We start from the raw sequence: 15,000 nt of genomic DNA, 5'->3' as shown, positions 1-15,000 counted from the left end.
AACTGGATATTACTGGATTTGAGTGATTCGTCATGAAAGTCGGAAATGGTGATATCCTGTAAGATTGCCAGGCATCAGAAGAATCAAAGGGAATCGTAATCCTAATCTTGTTATTATCTACGTTTACTGTAATTAGGCTGTAATAAAATTCTAACCTATGTTCGTCTAACAAAGGAACATAGCCTAGTTTATCCCTAGTGTTCTCCAGAACTAATTTTAAGTAACGTATAGGCAACAAATGGGGCGATAATACACCTTTAGTTGCTAACGTGATAGCTTCTACATAATCCTTGGATTTCTCAATGAAATGTGCAATTCTGTTATGTATGTGATCTATCTTTGAATCATAATACGTTAATGTTGCTAACAAATCCTGTACTTCCATAATTTGAACGATATTATCTGAATGTTCATTTAACAAATCCATAATTTTATTGATTGAAGCTAACTGATCTCTTAGTTCTGACATAATAAATTCATCTTTATGAGTCAAGAACTCAATTTTCTTATTTTGATTACTAATTTTAAGACGATTGGAAAGTCCTAAACCTAAACTTGCAACAGACCCAAAGATGCTTAATGCAGCATAAATGAACGGATTCCGTCTTTCTTTTTGTTCGTGTCCTACAGTCCACATCAAAAGGTCATAAGCCAAAGATCCTGTCTCTCCAGTCTTATTTTTCAAGTCATCAGATAGCATCTCTGCAACTTTTAATGTTGATCCAAGCAAACTCTTAGTAGTCAAATGAAAATGTCTCCTATGCAACTCATCCAATGATGCAGAAAACCTTGAAATGGCGGTTCTTAAGCTAGTGACATCATTCTCTTGAAGAAAAATTGCTTACATATGCACTTCGACAATTACGTTGGTTGATGTAATAAAAATGTCTTCTTGTCTTTCAACTATATTGCCATATTTAAAATATATATTCTTAGTCTTAGAACTCATCCCATACGAAAAAAATGTCTGAGCGAACAATATCACTCCCAACAACAAAAAATTCATCTTGGAAACCTGTAACGAGAAAAAACATATGTAATTACTCCTGTATTAAAAAGAAAACTTTTAGTCACAAAAATTAAAATTTTTCCTCACTTCTTTTTAATTTCTTATGTGAGACAATGGTACTATTCTCTCATCCGTGGGTTGGGCTACGTTTTGAATTCTAAACCTATTGGCCGTTAATGTTTCCAAAATGCTAAATGGGCCTTCAAACTTAGGTGTTAGTTTATAGTTGAGCCCTTTTCTGACATTGATTTGAATATAGATGTTATCACCCACGGTATATGTTTTAGTTGGTTTCGCTATTTTATCATGATTCCTTTTCATTATGATTTGTGATTCTTCTAAATTCTTTCGAAGGATATCATATCGACTTATACTTGCATTTATACATTCTTTTAAAGGATTTGATATATTAGTTGTAGGCGTTAATACATGGAAAGGTGTTCTAACTGGGGTACCATACAATGCTTCATGCGGTGACATTTTAATTGATATATGATATGAATGATTCAGAGTACTCAGTGCCGCCGGTATTGCAATATCCCAGTTGGGGTCTGATCCCCCTAGTGTTACCCTCAATATATTTAATATCTTCCTATTTGCTCTTTCCACTAGCCCATTCGACTCTGGGTGATATATCATGGTATTGACCTTCTTTATGTTGAGGAATTCACACAATGAGGTAAGAAAATGATTATTAAATTCACCACCCGAGTCTGAGATTATCATGTGTGGAATTCCATGTTTACAAATGTAACACTCGTAAAACTTCCTAGCGCATTCAATCGCAGTTTTAGTTTTAAGCGCTATTAGTTCTGTATATCGAGTTAAAGCATCTATAATTACTAAGAGGTGCTTATTTCCTCTGTCTGACTCGTAAAATCCTGTTAACAAATCTAAATGTATTCTTTCAAAGGGTTGATTGGGAACAGGATAAGCTCCTAAGCTAACAGGTGTTTTCGTATGCCCTTTGTTTTCCTGACATGTGTGACAATTAGCTATGTGTCTTTTTATATCTGTAAGCATTGTATGCCAATAAAACAATGATTTGGCTTTCTGTGACATTAATGAGAACCCAGGGTGTCCATGTAATGGATTTGAATGCAACCAATTCAGGACAGTGGAAACAAGTGAGTTTGGTACTACTACCTGGTCGTTAGTTACATGTGGTGTATTGCGGGTTTTCCTTGTCACAGTCCTACACAGAATATTATCTTTGATTACATAATTCTGCTGCTTATACTTTATATATTCTTTTTCTTTATGATTGCCTTTCAAAGCATTTATAATTGTTTCTATTTTCTGATCTTTTCTTTGCTCAGTCTGTAACAATTCAGCACTCCAGCCTAAATCTTCTTGTTCAGATATTGTTTTTACAATAGGCATGGATGTTGATATATCTATTAATTCAGCTAAAGACTCCGTACAAGATGACACGGGGTTGCGTGATAATGCATCCGCAATGATATTTGCTTTCCCAGGTAAATACCCGATTCTTGCGCCAAAATCTTGAATGATTAAATGCCACCGAGTTCGTTTAGGGCTGTGATTGAAGCCTTTAAAGAACTCTGTTAGTGGTTTATGGTCAGTAAGAACCTTAACGGGATAACCGTAAATTATGAACTTAAAATGCACTAGCGAATTAACAATAGCTAGTCCTTCCTTGTCTATTACTGCATACTTACTTTCGGAAGTTCTCAATTTTCGAGAATAGAAAGCTATCGGGAAAAACTGTTTATCATATTGCTGAAGCAATACCCCTCCTACTCCTAAGTCTGAGGCGTCTGTTGCAATGAAGAATTCCTTACCGAAGTCAGGAAATTTTAAGATAGGAGAACTACACAGTTCATCTTTCAAAGTATTAAACGCCTGTTGATGTTGCTCAGACCATATGAAATCTACGCCCTTCTTCGTAAGATCAGTTAAAGGAGCTGCTATTATTGAATAGTTGCGTATAAAACGCCTGTAATATCCACTACAACCCAGAAATTGCTGTATTCCCTTGACATTAGTAGGTATGGGAAAATTACGTATAGCCGACACCTTATCATGGACTACTTTAAGACCTTGGCTTGACACCATGAAACCCAAATATATTAATTCTGTTTTGAAAAATTCACACTTACTAATCTTTACCCTTAAGTTATGTTGTCTTAATCTCTGTAGTACTAGTTCTAACTTACGTAGATGTTCCTCTAAGGTGTTGGAAAAGATTACAAGATCATCCATATAGGCATGCAATATATCCCCTAACAAGTCTCCAAACACTATGTTAATCATTCTTGTAAATGTTATAGGAGCACAACGTAAACCAAAAGGCATCCGTAAAAATTCATAATGTCCCCTGGCTGTGCTGAAGGCTGTGTATGGGATACTATCTTCTTCTAATGATATCTGGTGAAAGCCTTTAAGTAAGTCCAAACTGGTAAAATATTTATTCTGACCTAACAAAGACAAAATATCGTCAGTACATGGCACTGGGAATCGATCAGGGATCGTTTCCTCGTTTAGACGACGAAAGTCGACGCAGATACGCCATGTTCGATCTTTTTTCGGTACAACTATTAAAGGAAAATTATAAGGGCTATTTGATTTTCTAATGACTCCTTCCTCTAACATTTCACCTACTTCATCATTTATTTCATTCTGGAATTTCATAGGGAGTCTGTACGAGGGTACATATATAATTTTCTGTTTGTCTTTTAACCTTATTTGATGCTCGATCACATCTGTTTTTCCTAAGGATCCATCCGTAGTGGAAAAGACATCTGTATATTTATTTAAAAGTTCAAAAATTTTCTGCTGAATTTCTTCGTCTTGAATGTCCTTGCTGATTTTATTTTTAATAGATCGTAAAAGGGATTCATCCGCAACTGATTGAGAGTGATTGATTTCAGCAACGGTAAGAATACGATGTTTATAAACTTCTACATCCAAGATATGTTGATTTCTGTGAATTACTAAAGTGTTATTTAAATGATTACAGACTTCGATATTACATTGCTGATGTGAGCCTACTGTATAAATAGCTTTTGTGACAGACAATCCGTTGGTTTTCAAAGTATCGGAAAGGATTAATATTTCAGATCCCGGTAGTGTTTTCTTTATTTGCACTATTAAATTCGAAGGTATGTTTGGTTCGATATATTGCGTGCAAGATGATATTACGGGTGAACGAGAATTCTGCTGGGTCGCGTATATTATTTCTTTATTAGTGAGACAAGTTATTGGTTCTTCAACGTACGTTACGGTTACATTTGTCGTCTCCTTTTTATCCAAAACTGACTTTAAAGTATTAGAAGACTTATAGAATTTCCCTTTGATATACACGCCGTGCTTTGCAGTAGCTAAGATAATGTTTTGATTTCCCATAGATGGGTATCCTATAATTACAGCTGGATACATATTAATGTTTTTCACAACAACAAATGTATCGGCAAACGTGCGATTACCGACTCTGAACTGAATATGAGTTATGCCTATGACGTTTAATTCATTATTTCCTATACCTGAAAGTCTGATTCCTGATTTTTCAATCGGAAAGTTCGAAAACAACAAATGATGCGTCTTCAAATCCATAATATTACGTGGACTACCAGAGTCAAAAAATAACGTAAAGGATTTGTGTTCTAAATTTACAGCATATAAGGTTGGCCGTAACTCATTTTGGCTTATTATTGTATGAATTCGTTGCAAATCTACGGGAGCATGCACTGTTTTACTTAATTCGGCCGTGTGTTTCATAGGAAAATCTATTGTCTCACAATTATCTGATAAAACATTAAATTGATTATTCAATACTATTGATGTTGACATAAATGACCTTGACCCAACATCACTCTCTTCCCCTCTAGAGTTAACTATGTGGTATTTGCTTTGCTCTGCACATTCTGAAAATTAGGCTGACTTTGCGAGGTCTGGTTTGACGGCCCAGGCTCAGCGATATTTGAAGAAGTGTTTGTTTGTTTCGGACTCTGAACTGCATTGACATTTTGTTGTTTCTTCTTATTGTTAAAATGAGGATTTTTCTTTTTATTTCCATATGGAACTGACTGTGGAATTGACTGTGTATTTCTAGGATATTGTTGTGTCTTACGCGCGTAACATTGACTATAAGAATGTGATCCTGTGTTGTGAACTGAACAAAATTTCGTTCTACAGTCTGCGCTTATGTGACCTTGACGTTTGCAGTTGTAACACGTCACTCCCGCTACTGGATTATTAATTACGTTCACTGTTTGTGGTTTTGTTTCATTCTTAGCAAAAACTTGAGTTAACACGGGATCGAGATCTGGACACTTGGACATGTGTTTCTTTATCTGTTTATAGACATCCAATTCCGTACTTGCAGGCATTAACTTCTTATCAAAGCACCGCACTAAAGCTTCAGGCAACATAAGTGTCATGCAAGTTAAATACATTAATCGTAAAAAATCTTTCACTGAGATATTATCGTTAGTAACCCAAGTGGAATTACCTAAAATGTCCTGATATTCGTTAAGCCTATCAGCTATGAGAGCTGCTCTCTCAACAACATTAAGCCGATTCATAGTGGCTTGATTAAGTGTATTTCGTAACGTTAACACTACATCCAAAGCTTCCTCACCCCCATAGATCGCGCGTAACCTAACTTTGAAATCATCCCAAGTAACTGCTTCCTGAAATGAAACACCTCTTAAATACGCACTCGCATCCCCCTTAGAAAAATCTATAAAACTTTTAGCTTCTTGTAATTGTACAAAAGGATCTACGATTTGTTTGGCATTTAAATGGGCATCAACGGATGAAATCCATGACTCCACATTTTGTGGCAAGAACCCGTTGACACGGCCTTGAAAAGGAAGGATTGCTGACCTGGCATTTACAAGCGTCACAATTGGAGGAGGATTAGCTTGGCCTACACCACTAGGTCCAGGGGTAGGGCTGACAGGAGGAGCCATGACTGCTGTATTCTTTTTTTTTCTATCTCTTTGACCCCTTTCAATACTATCAAAATATCTATATGAGTACAGACGCCCACTGCGTAAACGCATATGTATAATAAAATTCCCCCAACAATGTTACTAATCCCAATACATTTCCCCCCAAGAGTTTATGAAAGAAAAAGGAATTAGCACAAAGAAAGAAAAATTCTAAATGAGAATTCGGAGTTTCTTATAACAAAGTTTAGGAATTCACTCACCCCAGTAATAATTGACTAACGACTTGTGATAACTACACTTCACTGCACAAACTGAAATGAATACAAAATCTCTGTACTTAGCTTATATATGAAGTCGACTTGTCGTCTCTCTCTCTCTCTCTCTCTCTTGATGTTTTGTTAGCGATGTCTCGTTCTAGTTTCTTGTTGTTTGTAGTTCTTCCTGGATATGTCTTGCAATAGTTGAACGCCAGTCCTTGGGTTTCCTAGGATGTTGATTGAAGATTCTATTTGTATACTAACATATGTTGGTGTTAGCATTTCCGTTGGACTTAGTCAAAATTGTAGATTCTTGTAGATAGTTTTATTTTGAAGTCTTGAAGATCATTCTCTGGTTTTACAGCTTTTATGTTGAAGTCTTGAAGATATATCTCTGGTTTTACAGCTATTTATTTTGAAGTCTTGAAGATATTTCTCTAATTCTTAGAGTTTAATCGCTGCCTTAGAGTTTAACCGCTGTCTTTGAGTTTAATCGCTGCCACCATTTATTGGTGTGCTACTGTCTTAAGCACACATTTGAGTATGAGTTGTTTTCAGATGTATTTGAATGGTTTACTGAACACATTTTAGTAGTTTTTAAGTTTTATTGTGAATAACAACTGAGTTAAACATCTCCATCACTGGAGGAAACTGTGTTGGTCCACATGACCAATTCTGGTGAAGTTTAGATATGAACTGAATAAATTACCGATATCACAAATATCGTATGCTTGCTTTTTCTTAACCAAGTGACGGAATCGGAAGACACCTGCATCCGGTGACGTCACAAACTTTCACACGAAGAGACAATGTGTTGACACTAAGAAAGAATGGCAACTTAGCATCTTACATCCTGCTTACAATTTGAGTGACCATAGCAAATCTCACGGTCAGCTCTTCCAACCAACATGACATATTACGTCATTTGTTTTAAACATGTAATATTACTATTCTAACTATTACATATATATATATATATATATATATATATATATATATATATATATATATATATATATATATATATATATACATATATATATATATACATTTGTATACAGTATATATATATATATATATATATATATATATATATATATATATATATATATATATATATATATATATATATATATATATATATATATATATATATATATATATATATATATATATATATATATATATAAATACATGTATATACAGCATATATATATATATATATATATATATATATATATATATATATATATATATATATATATATATATATATATGTGTGTATATATATATATATATATATATATATATATATATATATATATATATATATATATATATATATATATGCAAATATATATGCATATATATATATACATACATATATATATATATATATATATATATATATATATATATATATATATATATATATATATATATGTACATATATATGTACATATATATATATATATAAATATATATATGTATATATATATATATATATATATATATATATATATATATATATATATATATATATATATATATATATATATATATATATATAGATATATATATATATATATATCTGTGTGTGATGTAATGACGTGTCTGCGTCATAAACAGAAATCCATTTATACAATTTTTTAAATTAGTGTTTTCTTTCTTTGAATATCTTATAAAGATTTTTGAAAAAAACCAATACTTTAGTTGACAACATAAACAATGCAATTGAAAGTATAGAACACATATTTAAATAACAAAACAAAGCTAACCTTCTCCACATACTGTAGATTAAATTTGTGCACTTTAATCCTAGAAGCCTTTGTCTACTTTACTGTATAGATTTTATAGATGATAACTATCTCAGTTCACTGTCTATGCCAGTGTTTGATTCTCCAGTTCCAATTGTAATTAGTCATTTTTTTCCTACAGTAATTCCTGATATATGATTATGGTCATGATCTTTTTCATCTGATTTAAATCCATATAAACCTCCCCACTCTTAGATTTAAGATGAAGACAGATATGTAAAGGAAACCATGCAATGCAAGAAAGTATATTTAATATTTTGCATTCAGAAGACCCATAACACGAGTTTAATTAATTTAATGTATATTACTGGCCGTGTAGAGAATTCTATTATGAATCTGAATATTCACCTATCTCTCCAGTTAAGAAAATATGTTGCATTAAATCTGGAAAATTACAAATGATATTTTTAATTGGTTAACTTTATAAGACAATGACGAGATAATGGTGAAGTTGGTTTGGTTTAAATGTTTTTTTCCTCGATGAAGCAATAACCAACATTCATAGGAGTTTGTTTATAAAAAAAAGAATTATACAAAATCAAATTAATTTCTTGATTTGCCTATGGGTTACTTCCATGAAATATCTATTATCTCACTAAGGGTCAAAGTCTTTATAAATCTCAAAGAGTGAGGATGCCAGAGAACCTCAAATCCATCATTCATTCATTCATTCTCAAAGAATGAATTCCCTAGTATAGAATTGTTAACCCTACCTGTGTGTCATCCCTAGCATTAAAACATATAAAGGTTTTCTTTACATAGAATAGAAACTCTGACCTATAGGTAGAAGAATTTAAAATGTAGCTGTTGCATGATTTAATGATACACAATATTCACTAATTTTCAAATTTATCAGAGTTTTGATAAGGATTAATAAATGCATTACTACACGTTAACGAGAAGTTGACCACATGTATCATATCAAAGGAGCTTATTTGACATGTTTGGTGAATTTTATTCCTTTCTATGGTGATTTTCCCTACTTTGGTGCTATTATTATTATTATTATTATTATTATTATTATTATTATTATTATTATTATTATTATTATTATTATTATTATTGTTGTTGTTGTTATTATTATTATTATTAGCTAAGCTACAAACCTACTTGGAAAAAACAGGATGCTATAAGGCCAAGGAAAAAATAGCCTACAAAGGAAAGGAAATAAGGAAATAAGTAAACTATGTGAGAAGTAAGGAATAAAAAATTACACATTTTAAGAAGAGTAACAACATAAAAACAAACCTTTTACATGTAAACTATAAAAAGATCTATTTAAACTTGTTCAACATAAAATATATTTGCTGCAAGTTTGAACTTTTGAAGTTCTGGTGATTATGATAATACGTGGGCTCTAATCTCCTTGTAATCTTTTAAGTATCTCAAACTGAATAATGAACTGACCCCTTGGATAACAACACACCATATGCAGTTACAGACAATTCATCAGTAGTAATTATAGTCCATGGCTTTGTTTTTAAAAGGAAACTATGGCCTTTTCATAATGATAAACATTCAACTCATCAGCCAACTCCTATTGTTCCTGATAAACATATGATAGCGTACCATCGACTGATAACCAACTAGGTTATATTACACAATTGACATCATTTTGCTGAATTATTTATAGAAAACGTAATATTATTTTTGGGTAAACTGCCATCTGAATTAGATGATATGCATAAATAGACAAGACGGTCACTTAAACTTCAAATAAGGCAGCATAATTCTTTGAAAATGCCTTGAAATTTTATTTCTACTTTAGTATGCCTTTTAAGTGAAGGGAATAATTCAACCATTTATTTAGAGTACCAAGGGAAGTCCCGTCACTATGAAGGTAATATATTTACTAAACATCAATTATTGATATTTATATTTAACTGTTTGCTAGACTTAAAGTTTGAGATAATTTTAGGGAATTTGCAACTAAAGCGTGCTCACACAATGTACCCTCTCTTGATTCCATTTCTTTTGAGTAACAGGTAACTAGAATTGCTTCCATTAATGATAGTAGAGTCTGGTATGATTTCTCTCATCTCTTGAAAAACTTCTTTGGAGTTTCCCCTCATGTAAAGTGAACTCAATAGTTTATGTCAGGTATAAGAAATATTTTATTATAATGGGTTACATTTAATTTGGGTTATGACTATTCTAAAAGCAAGTGGTTAAGACGAGTTTTTGTAAAAATTACATAGATATTTCTAATCTAATGATCAAACCACAATTTTTATTGCTCTTACGAATACTTAACATTCCAAACTATTTCCTGCTATGGTTAGCTGGCTAACTGCCATCATTCTTCCTTCACCCAGCATACCTATCAGCTAAAAAAAAAATCTAATGGTATGACATTTCATCATAGGAATTTTCGTGCTGTGATAAAAAATTCTCTGTTAGATATGACTTTCATAACTAAGACAGGATGATATCATAGGGTTTGAAAATAGGAAATAGAAGCCGTGTAGAGGGTAATGAATTGATAAGATAAAGAATACTTAAATTTCACATTCATCTTATGAAACTTTTATGCTTGACCTCAAATGTATAACATTGTTTATATATGTATACCCTATAATATGCAAAAAGAGACTGAAGAGAAATTTAATGCAATCTGCGGATGCTTATAGTTCTTCGTTGGCCATTACACATTAGAGGTGGAGAGATAAAACGATTTTACCTGCCATAATAATTTATTTTCTTTGCATTTGAGAATAGATAAAAATCCACATATCATTTCCTGCTGTATCATCTTGAGGCTTCAATGAGACGTATAGATTGGTGAGATTCTCCTCTAATTTGATTTGGCGTCACATTAGTTGGATTAGTAGCCGAGCAGCAGTAAATTTTCATAAAGGCACTGAACACTGAAAAATTATTTTACCTGTAATGTTTACCAAAGTATTACTTCCCGGAAAAAAAAAACTCAAAAGGAACTAATTCTATATCATGTTTGAAATGAGGTAAAAAATAAAGGTTATTCAAATTAAAATCCCCATAAATGCTTTGTTTTCGTGTTTTTAAGGCATTTATCCATACAGTCAGATGGATAGTTTAAAACAGACTGATTATACCTCTTCGCACAGTTCGAAAGAGATCAGTGTAATATGCATTTGGTTCCTGTAAAAACAAATATGAAAAACTATTTTGACTAAGTAGTGATTACTTGATTAGGAATGTATATACGAATTCTCATCCACATGTTCTCTCCCTAAAACTAGAACACCCAAAATGCTAAGTAATTTGTCGCTTCTATTTCTACTGATAATTGGATAGATATTAGGTTATGGCTTTATTTTTATTCATACCCATTTTTTCATTTATCCAATTGACTATGCAATATACTTATCATAAACTACTGAACTTAAGAAATGCTGTAGATATACTCAATAAAGGATATAATGGATTTTATATTGAAATGATGAATCTTAATTCACAAATGCCACCATTAGAAGCATATCACATCTCTTGACAGTGCAAAAAACTGCCATGAAAATCTAGTGTAATCAGAGTCTTATTTTGACAAAATATTTCGTATACGCATTCTCCATAGCCATACGAAGCTCAGTGAATGTTTTCAGGTTTTTTTTTTTTTTGTGTTTTCCGTCCTATATCCTTATATATTGGCATACCGGCAGGGCCCCTTGACCAGAAAATAAAAGAAATATACCGTTAAACTTAAAGAAAATCTTTGTTGCTTCCGTCGGTAGAGAAGCAAAATTACATGATACAATTTCATTGTGTTTACTGAATAATGTATTGTCATTGTCGTTCTGTAAATTATTGTATGAAAAAAAAAATGGCAAAGTTTGTGCAATAGAATATTGTTCTCTTAATATGATAAGCAATTCATCTAATATAATTTTTGACTTTGCATCTTACTATTCGAAATCTTATGTTGACTTACGTTGATTGTGTAAACCCAAATAAGAATTATTTACTTGTTATGTGCACTGAGCTCATATTTTGAGGTGATACAATAATTATCCGTCGTCGTGGTTTTAAGGTGTCCAATGACGTTTTCCTTTTTAAAGATAGAATTAGGTTTATTTCAACATCAAATGTTTATTTTAACAGTCTGTATGGTTTAATATCCTAGCACTTCAAGTTAAGATGAATGTTCCACTTAATATATTCTTTAGCATCGTTCTAATCATAAACTTACAGCAGATGACCATGTCTAATTTTCGTATCATATGAATATGCTACAGTTCCTTCTTTTATTTCCAAAAATAAATGTATATGTCAAACCCGTGAATATCCGCTCATGATATATTTTAGTATTTATATCTTTAAGGATAGAGTAATAGGGTACCATTGAGATTATATATATTTTTACCTGTTGATATCATAAGTAATACTTTGGTTCGTGGTCGAAGTCGTATGTTTATATTCATAAATTTGTAAAATATATATTTTATAAAATATATCTGATTTCTCGAGCCTTTCCTTAATCAGAAAATAGCTTTAATTTCAAAGAGCATATTCAATGAAGCTGTTTTTTCCAGGTTAAATTTCCTAATGGTTGATTTAACTCCTCAATAATCAATATTGTAATACTAATCTTTGGTGTCGTCTTTGTTGATCTAGGACTTTGGCCTTCGGTAGCCTACAAGCCTTTGTATCTCATTGCTCATAACGAAGGGATAAAGACTCTGGCTCTCACCTAATTTGCCCATGTTGACGGATACAATATGTACAGAAGAAGAACTTCTGTGGCTTCCTAACCTCTTTGCTGGAATCTAGAGTATTTGCAATCTGGGCCCTTGTAACGAACCATAAACTCAGCACCTTAGTATTTAACGCTTACTCCTACTTTACCATTAAATAAAATTTGACTAATTCTTAGAAGTTTATCTTCAATCTAATGCTCTTTTATTTTCTTTTACGTGAGTCATTTGCCCTTTATCTTGTAAATAACAACAGCAATACTAATTATTATTACAATTAGATAGCTCACCTTTATAATTTTTAATAAGCTAAAAACCAAATAGTAATAAGATATTTTAATGTTAACCTTATTTTTAAGCAGCTAATTTTCCTTTTTGAACATCAAATATTTTCTACTAAGAAACTCTCTCTCTCCCTCTCTGTCTCTCTCTCTCTCTCTCTCTCTCTCTCTCTCTCTCTCTCTCTCTCTCTCTCCCTAGCTGTAGGATCTCAGTAAATGAACTTCCGGGACGTTTCCGCTAAAACATCCCGCTAAAAAGGCCCCGCCCAAAACTTAGCTCATAAACTGGAAAAGTGTTCTCTCATTTGATGAAAAAATGGAGTTCCTCTTAAGCCTATGACCCTATTCTACCCATTCACAGTAAAGAAGTATCTCGATATAGTGGAGGATAACCCTCAAGGGAGTCTTTTCCTTGATACTTGAGGCTTAACTTGAATTCTGGAATTTCTGACGAGTTTTTTCTTATTTACATTAGGTTAGTGGGACTCCAGTGAAACTTTATTCTGTGGTTAATCAAGCTGTTTTATTGTTTTGAAGCATCTATCTTTTATGATATACAGTATGGTAATTAATAGTAATTTCAGATAAAGAACGTAATTTACTTGTATCCTGTTAGGACAATATGATATAATTGAGGAGTGATGCGGATTTTATTTCAGACTTTAGACTAGGAGGATTTTTCATAGTTATATAAATAATTTGCTTTGAAATATTTTACTGAATAATACGTTAATGACTGTAGTGTTATGACGAAAAAAGTTAAATAAGTATAATCGTTCGAAAGAAACAATTGTATATCTTGAAGTTGATCACATTTCTAAGTGGGGTTTCAAAGAGGTTTTCCTAATTAAAGTAATCAGATTATAAGAGTTTTCAGGAAAATTTTAAAATACACTTACAAATATATAAAGTCCTTTCGAAAGTGTAATCTTCTGTTTTCGAAAATGAGTATGAAGTTTCTAGCCTGATGTCGTGCCGGGGAGATGGTGAATGAGTTTAGGTACTAAACAGCCTTTATAAGTTAGAAAAATTTGTATTAATTGCAAAAGTACTTTGAAGTTTTGCATTTTGAAAATATATGTTCGTGACTTGAGGCCCAAAATACTGTTTAGTTCCCGGTTCAGAAGAAAATCATGTTTGGAAGCCTAAAAGATTGCAGCTAAATGGCTTTCACCATTAGCAAACTTGCAATTGATTACAACATCGCTCTATTACATACAGTTTTCTTTATGTAGTAATTTTACATTCTTGTTCGTGAATATCATATCTAAAAAAAAAAAAAAAAAAATCGTTTTACCCAATTTGAACCAATTTAAAAGGCAAGTTTTCTTTGATCCAAAAGGTTGTATGGTCATTTTTTCATTGATGGCACAATAAATGTTTTTGCGGCCAAATTACAGTAAGCTGCAGATATCCATTAGTTTTTAGTGATAAGTAATACGAAAAACGGTTTAAGTCCCAGTTTAAAGGAATAGTTGGTTTGCTCACCAAACAATTCGTAAAGTGATAGTGTTGTAATATGTTAGAACTTTGCATTTGTATATGTTACTGTTAGTCAAAATAACTCTATTGTAAAGAGTATGATGGAAAAGTCCATTCTGACTCCTCCTCCCCCATAAAATAGCAACTACTACATTTATTCCTATATTACTATTATAAAGCAAAAATAAAAATCAAAATATGTAAAGAAAAACTGCTTTCAAAATCTTAATAATTTTTCCTAAAATAATAATCTTTCAGATGATTTTATAATGACTTCAGCATTATTGTATTACTATATTACATTACTATATTTCAATCAGATTTCAATTAATAACCATTCTGTATCATATTCAAGTTGAATAGGCATTAAACCAACTCTCGATGAACATACTTCTGTCATCGGAGGAATAGATAGATATATAACTAGATAGATGCACCTACATTTACGTTTTAATGAGCTAATATTAATCTACCTTTCCTCAACAGAACTTATTCAAAACGATTTTTGAAGTATGTTTCTTTTAGTAAGAAACAAAATCCCAGCATCCTTATAAGAAGAGAGTTG

Source organism: Palaemon carinicauda, chromosome 13 (assembly GCF_036898095.1).
Source record: "Palaemon carinicauda isolate YSFRI2023 chromosome 13, ASM3689809v2, whole genome shotgun sequence".
NCBI classification, from domain to species: Eukaryota; Metazoa; Arthropoda; class Malacostraca; order Decapoda; family Palaemonidae; genus Palaemon; species Palaemon carinicauda.
Note: the sequence above shows the minus strand (reverse complement) of the source record.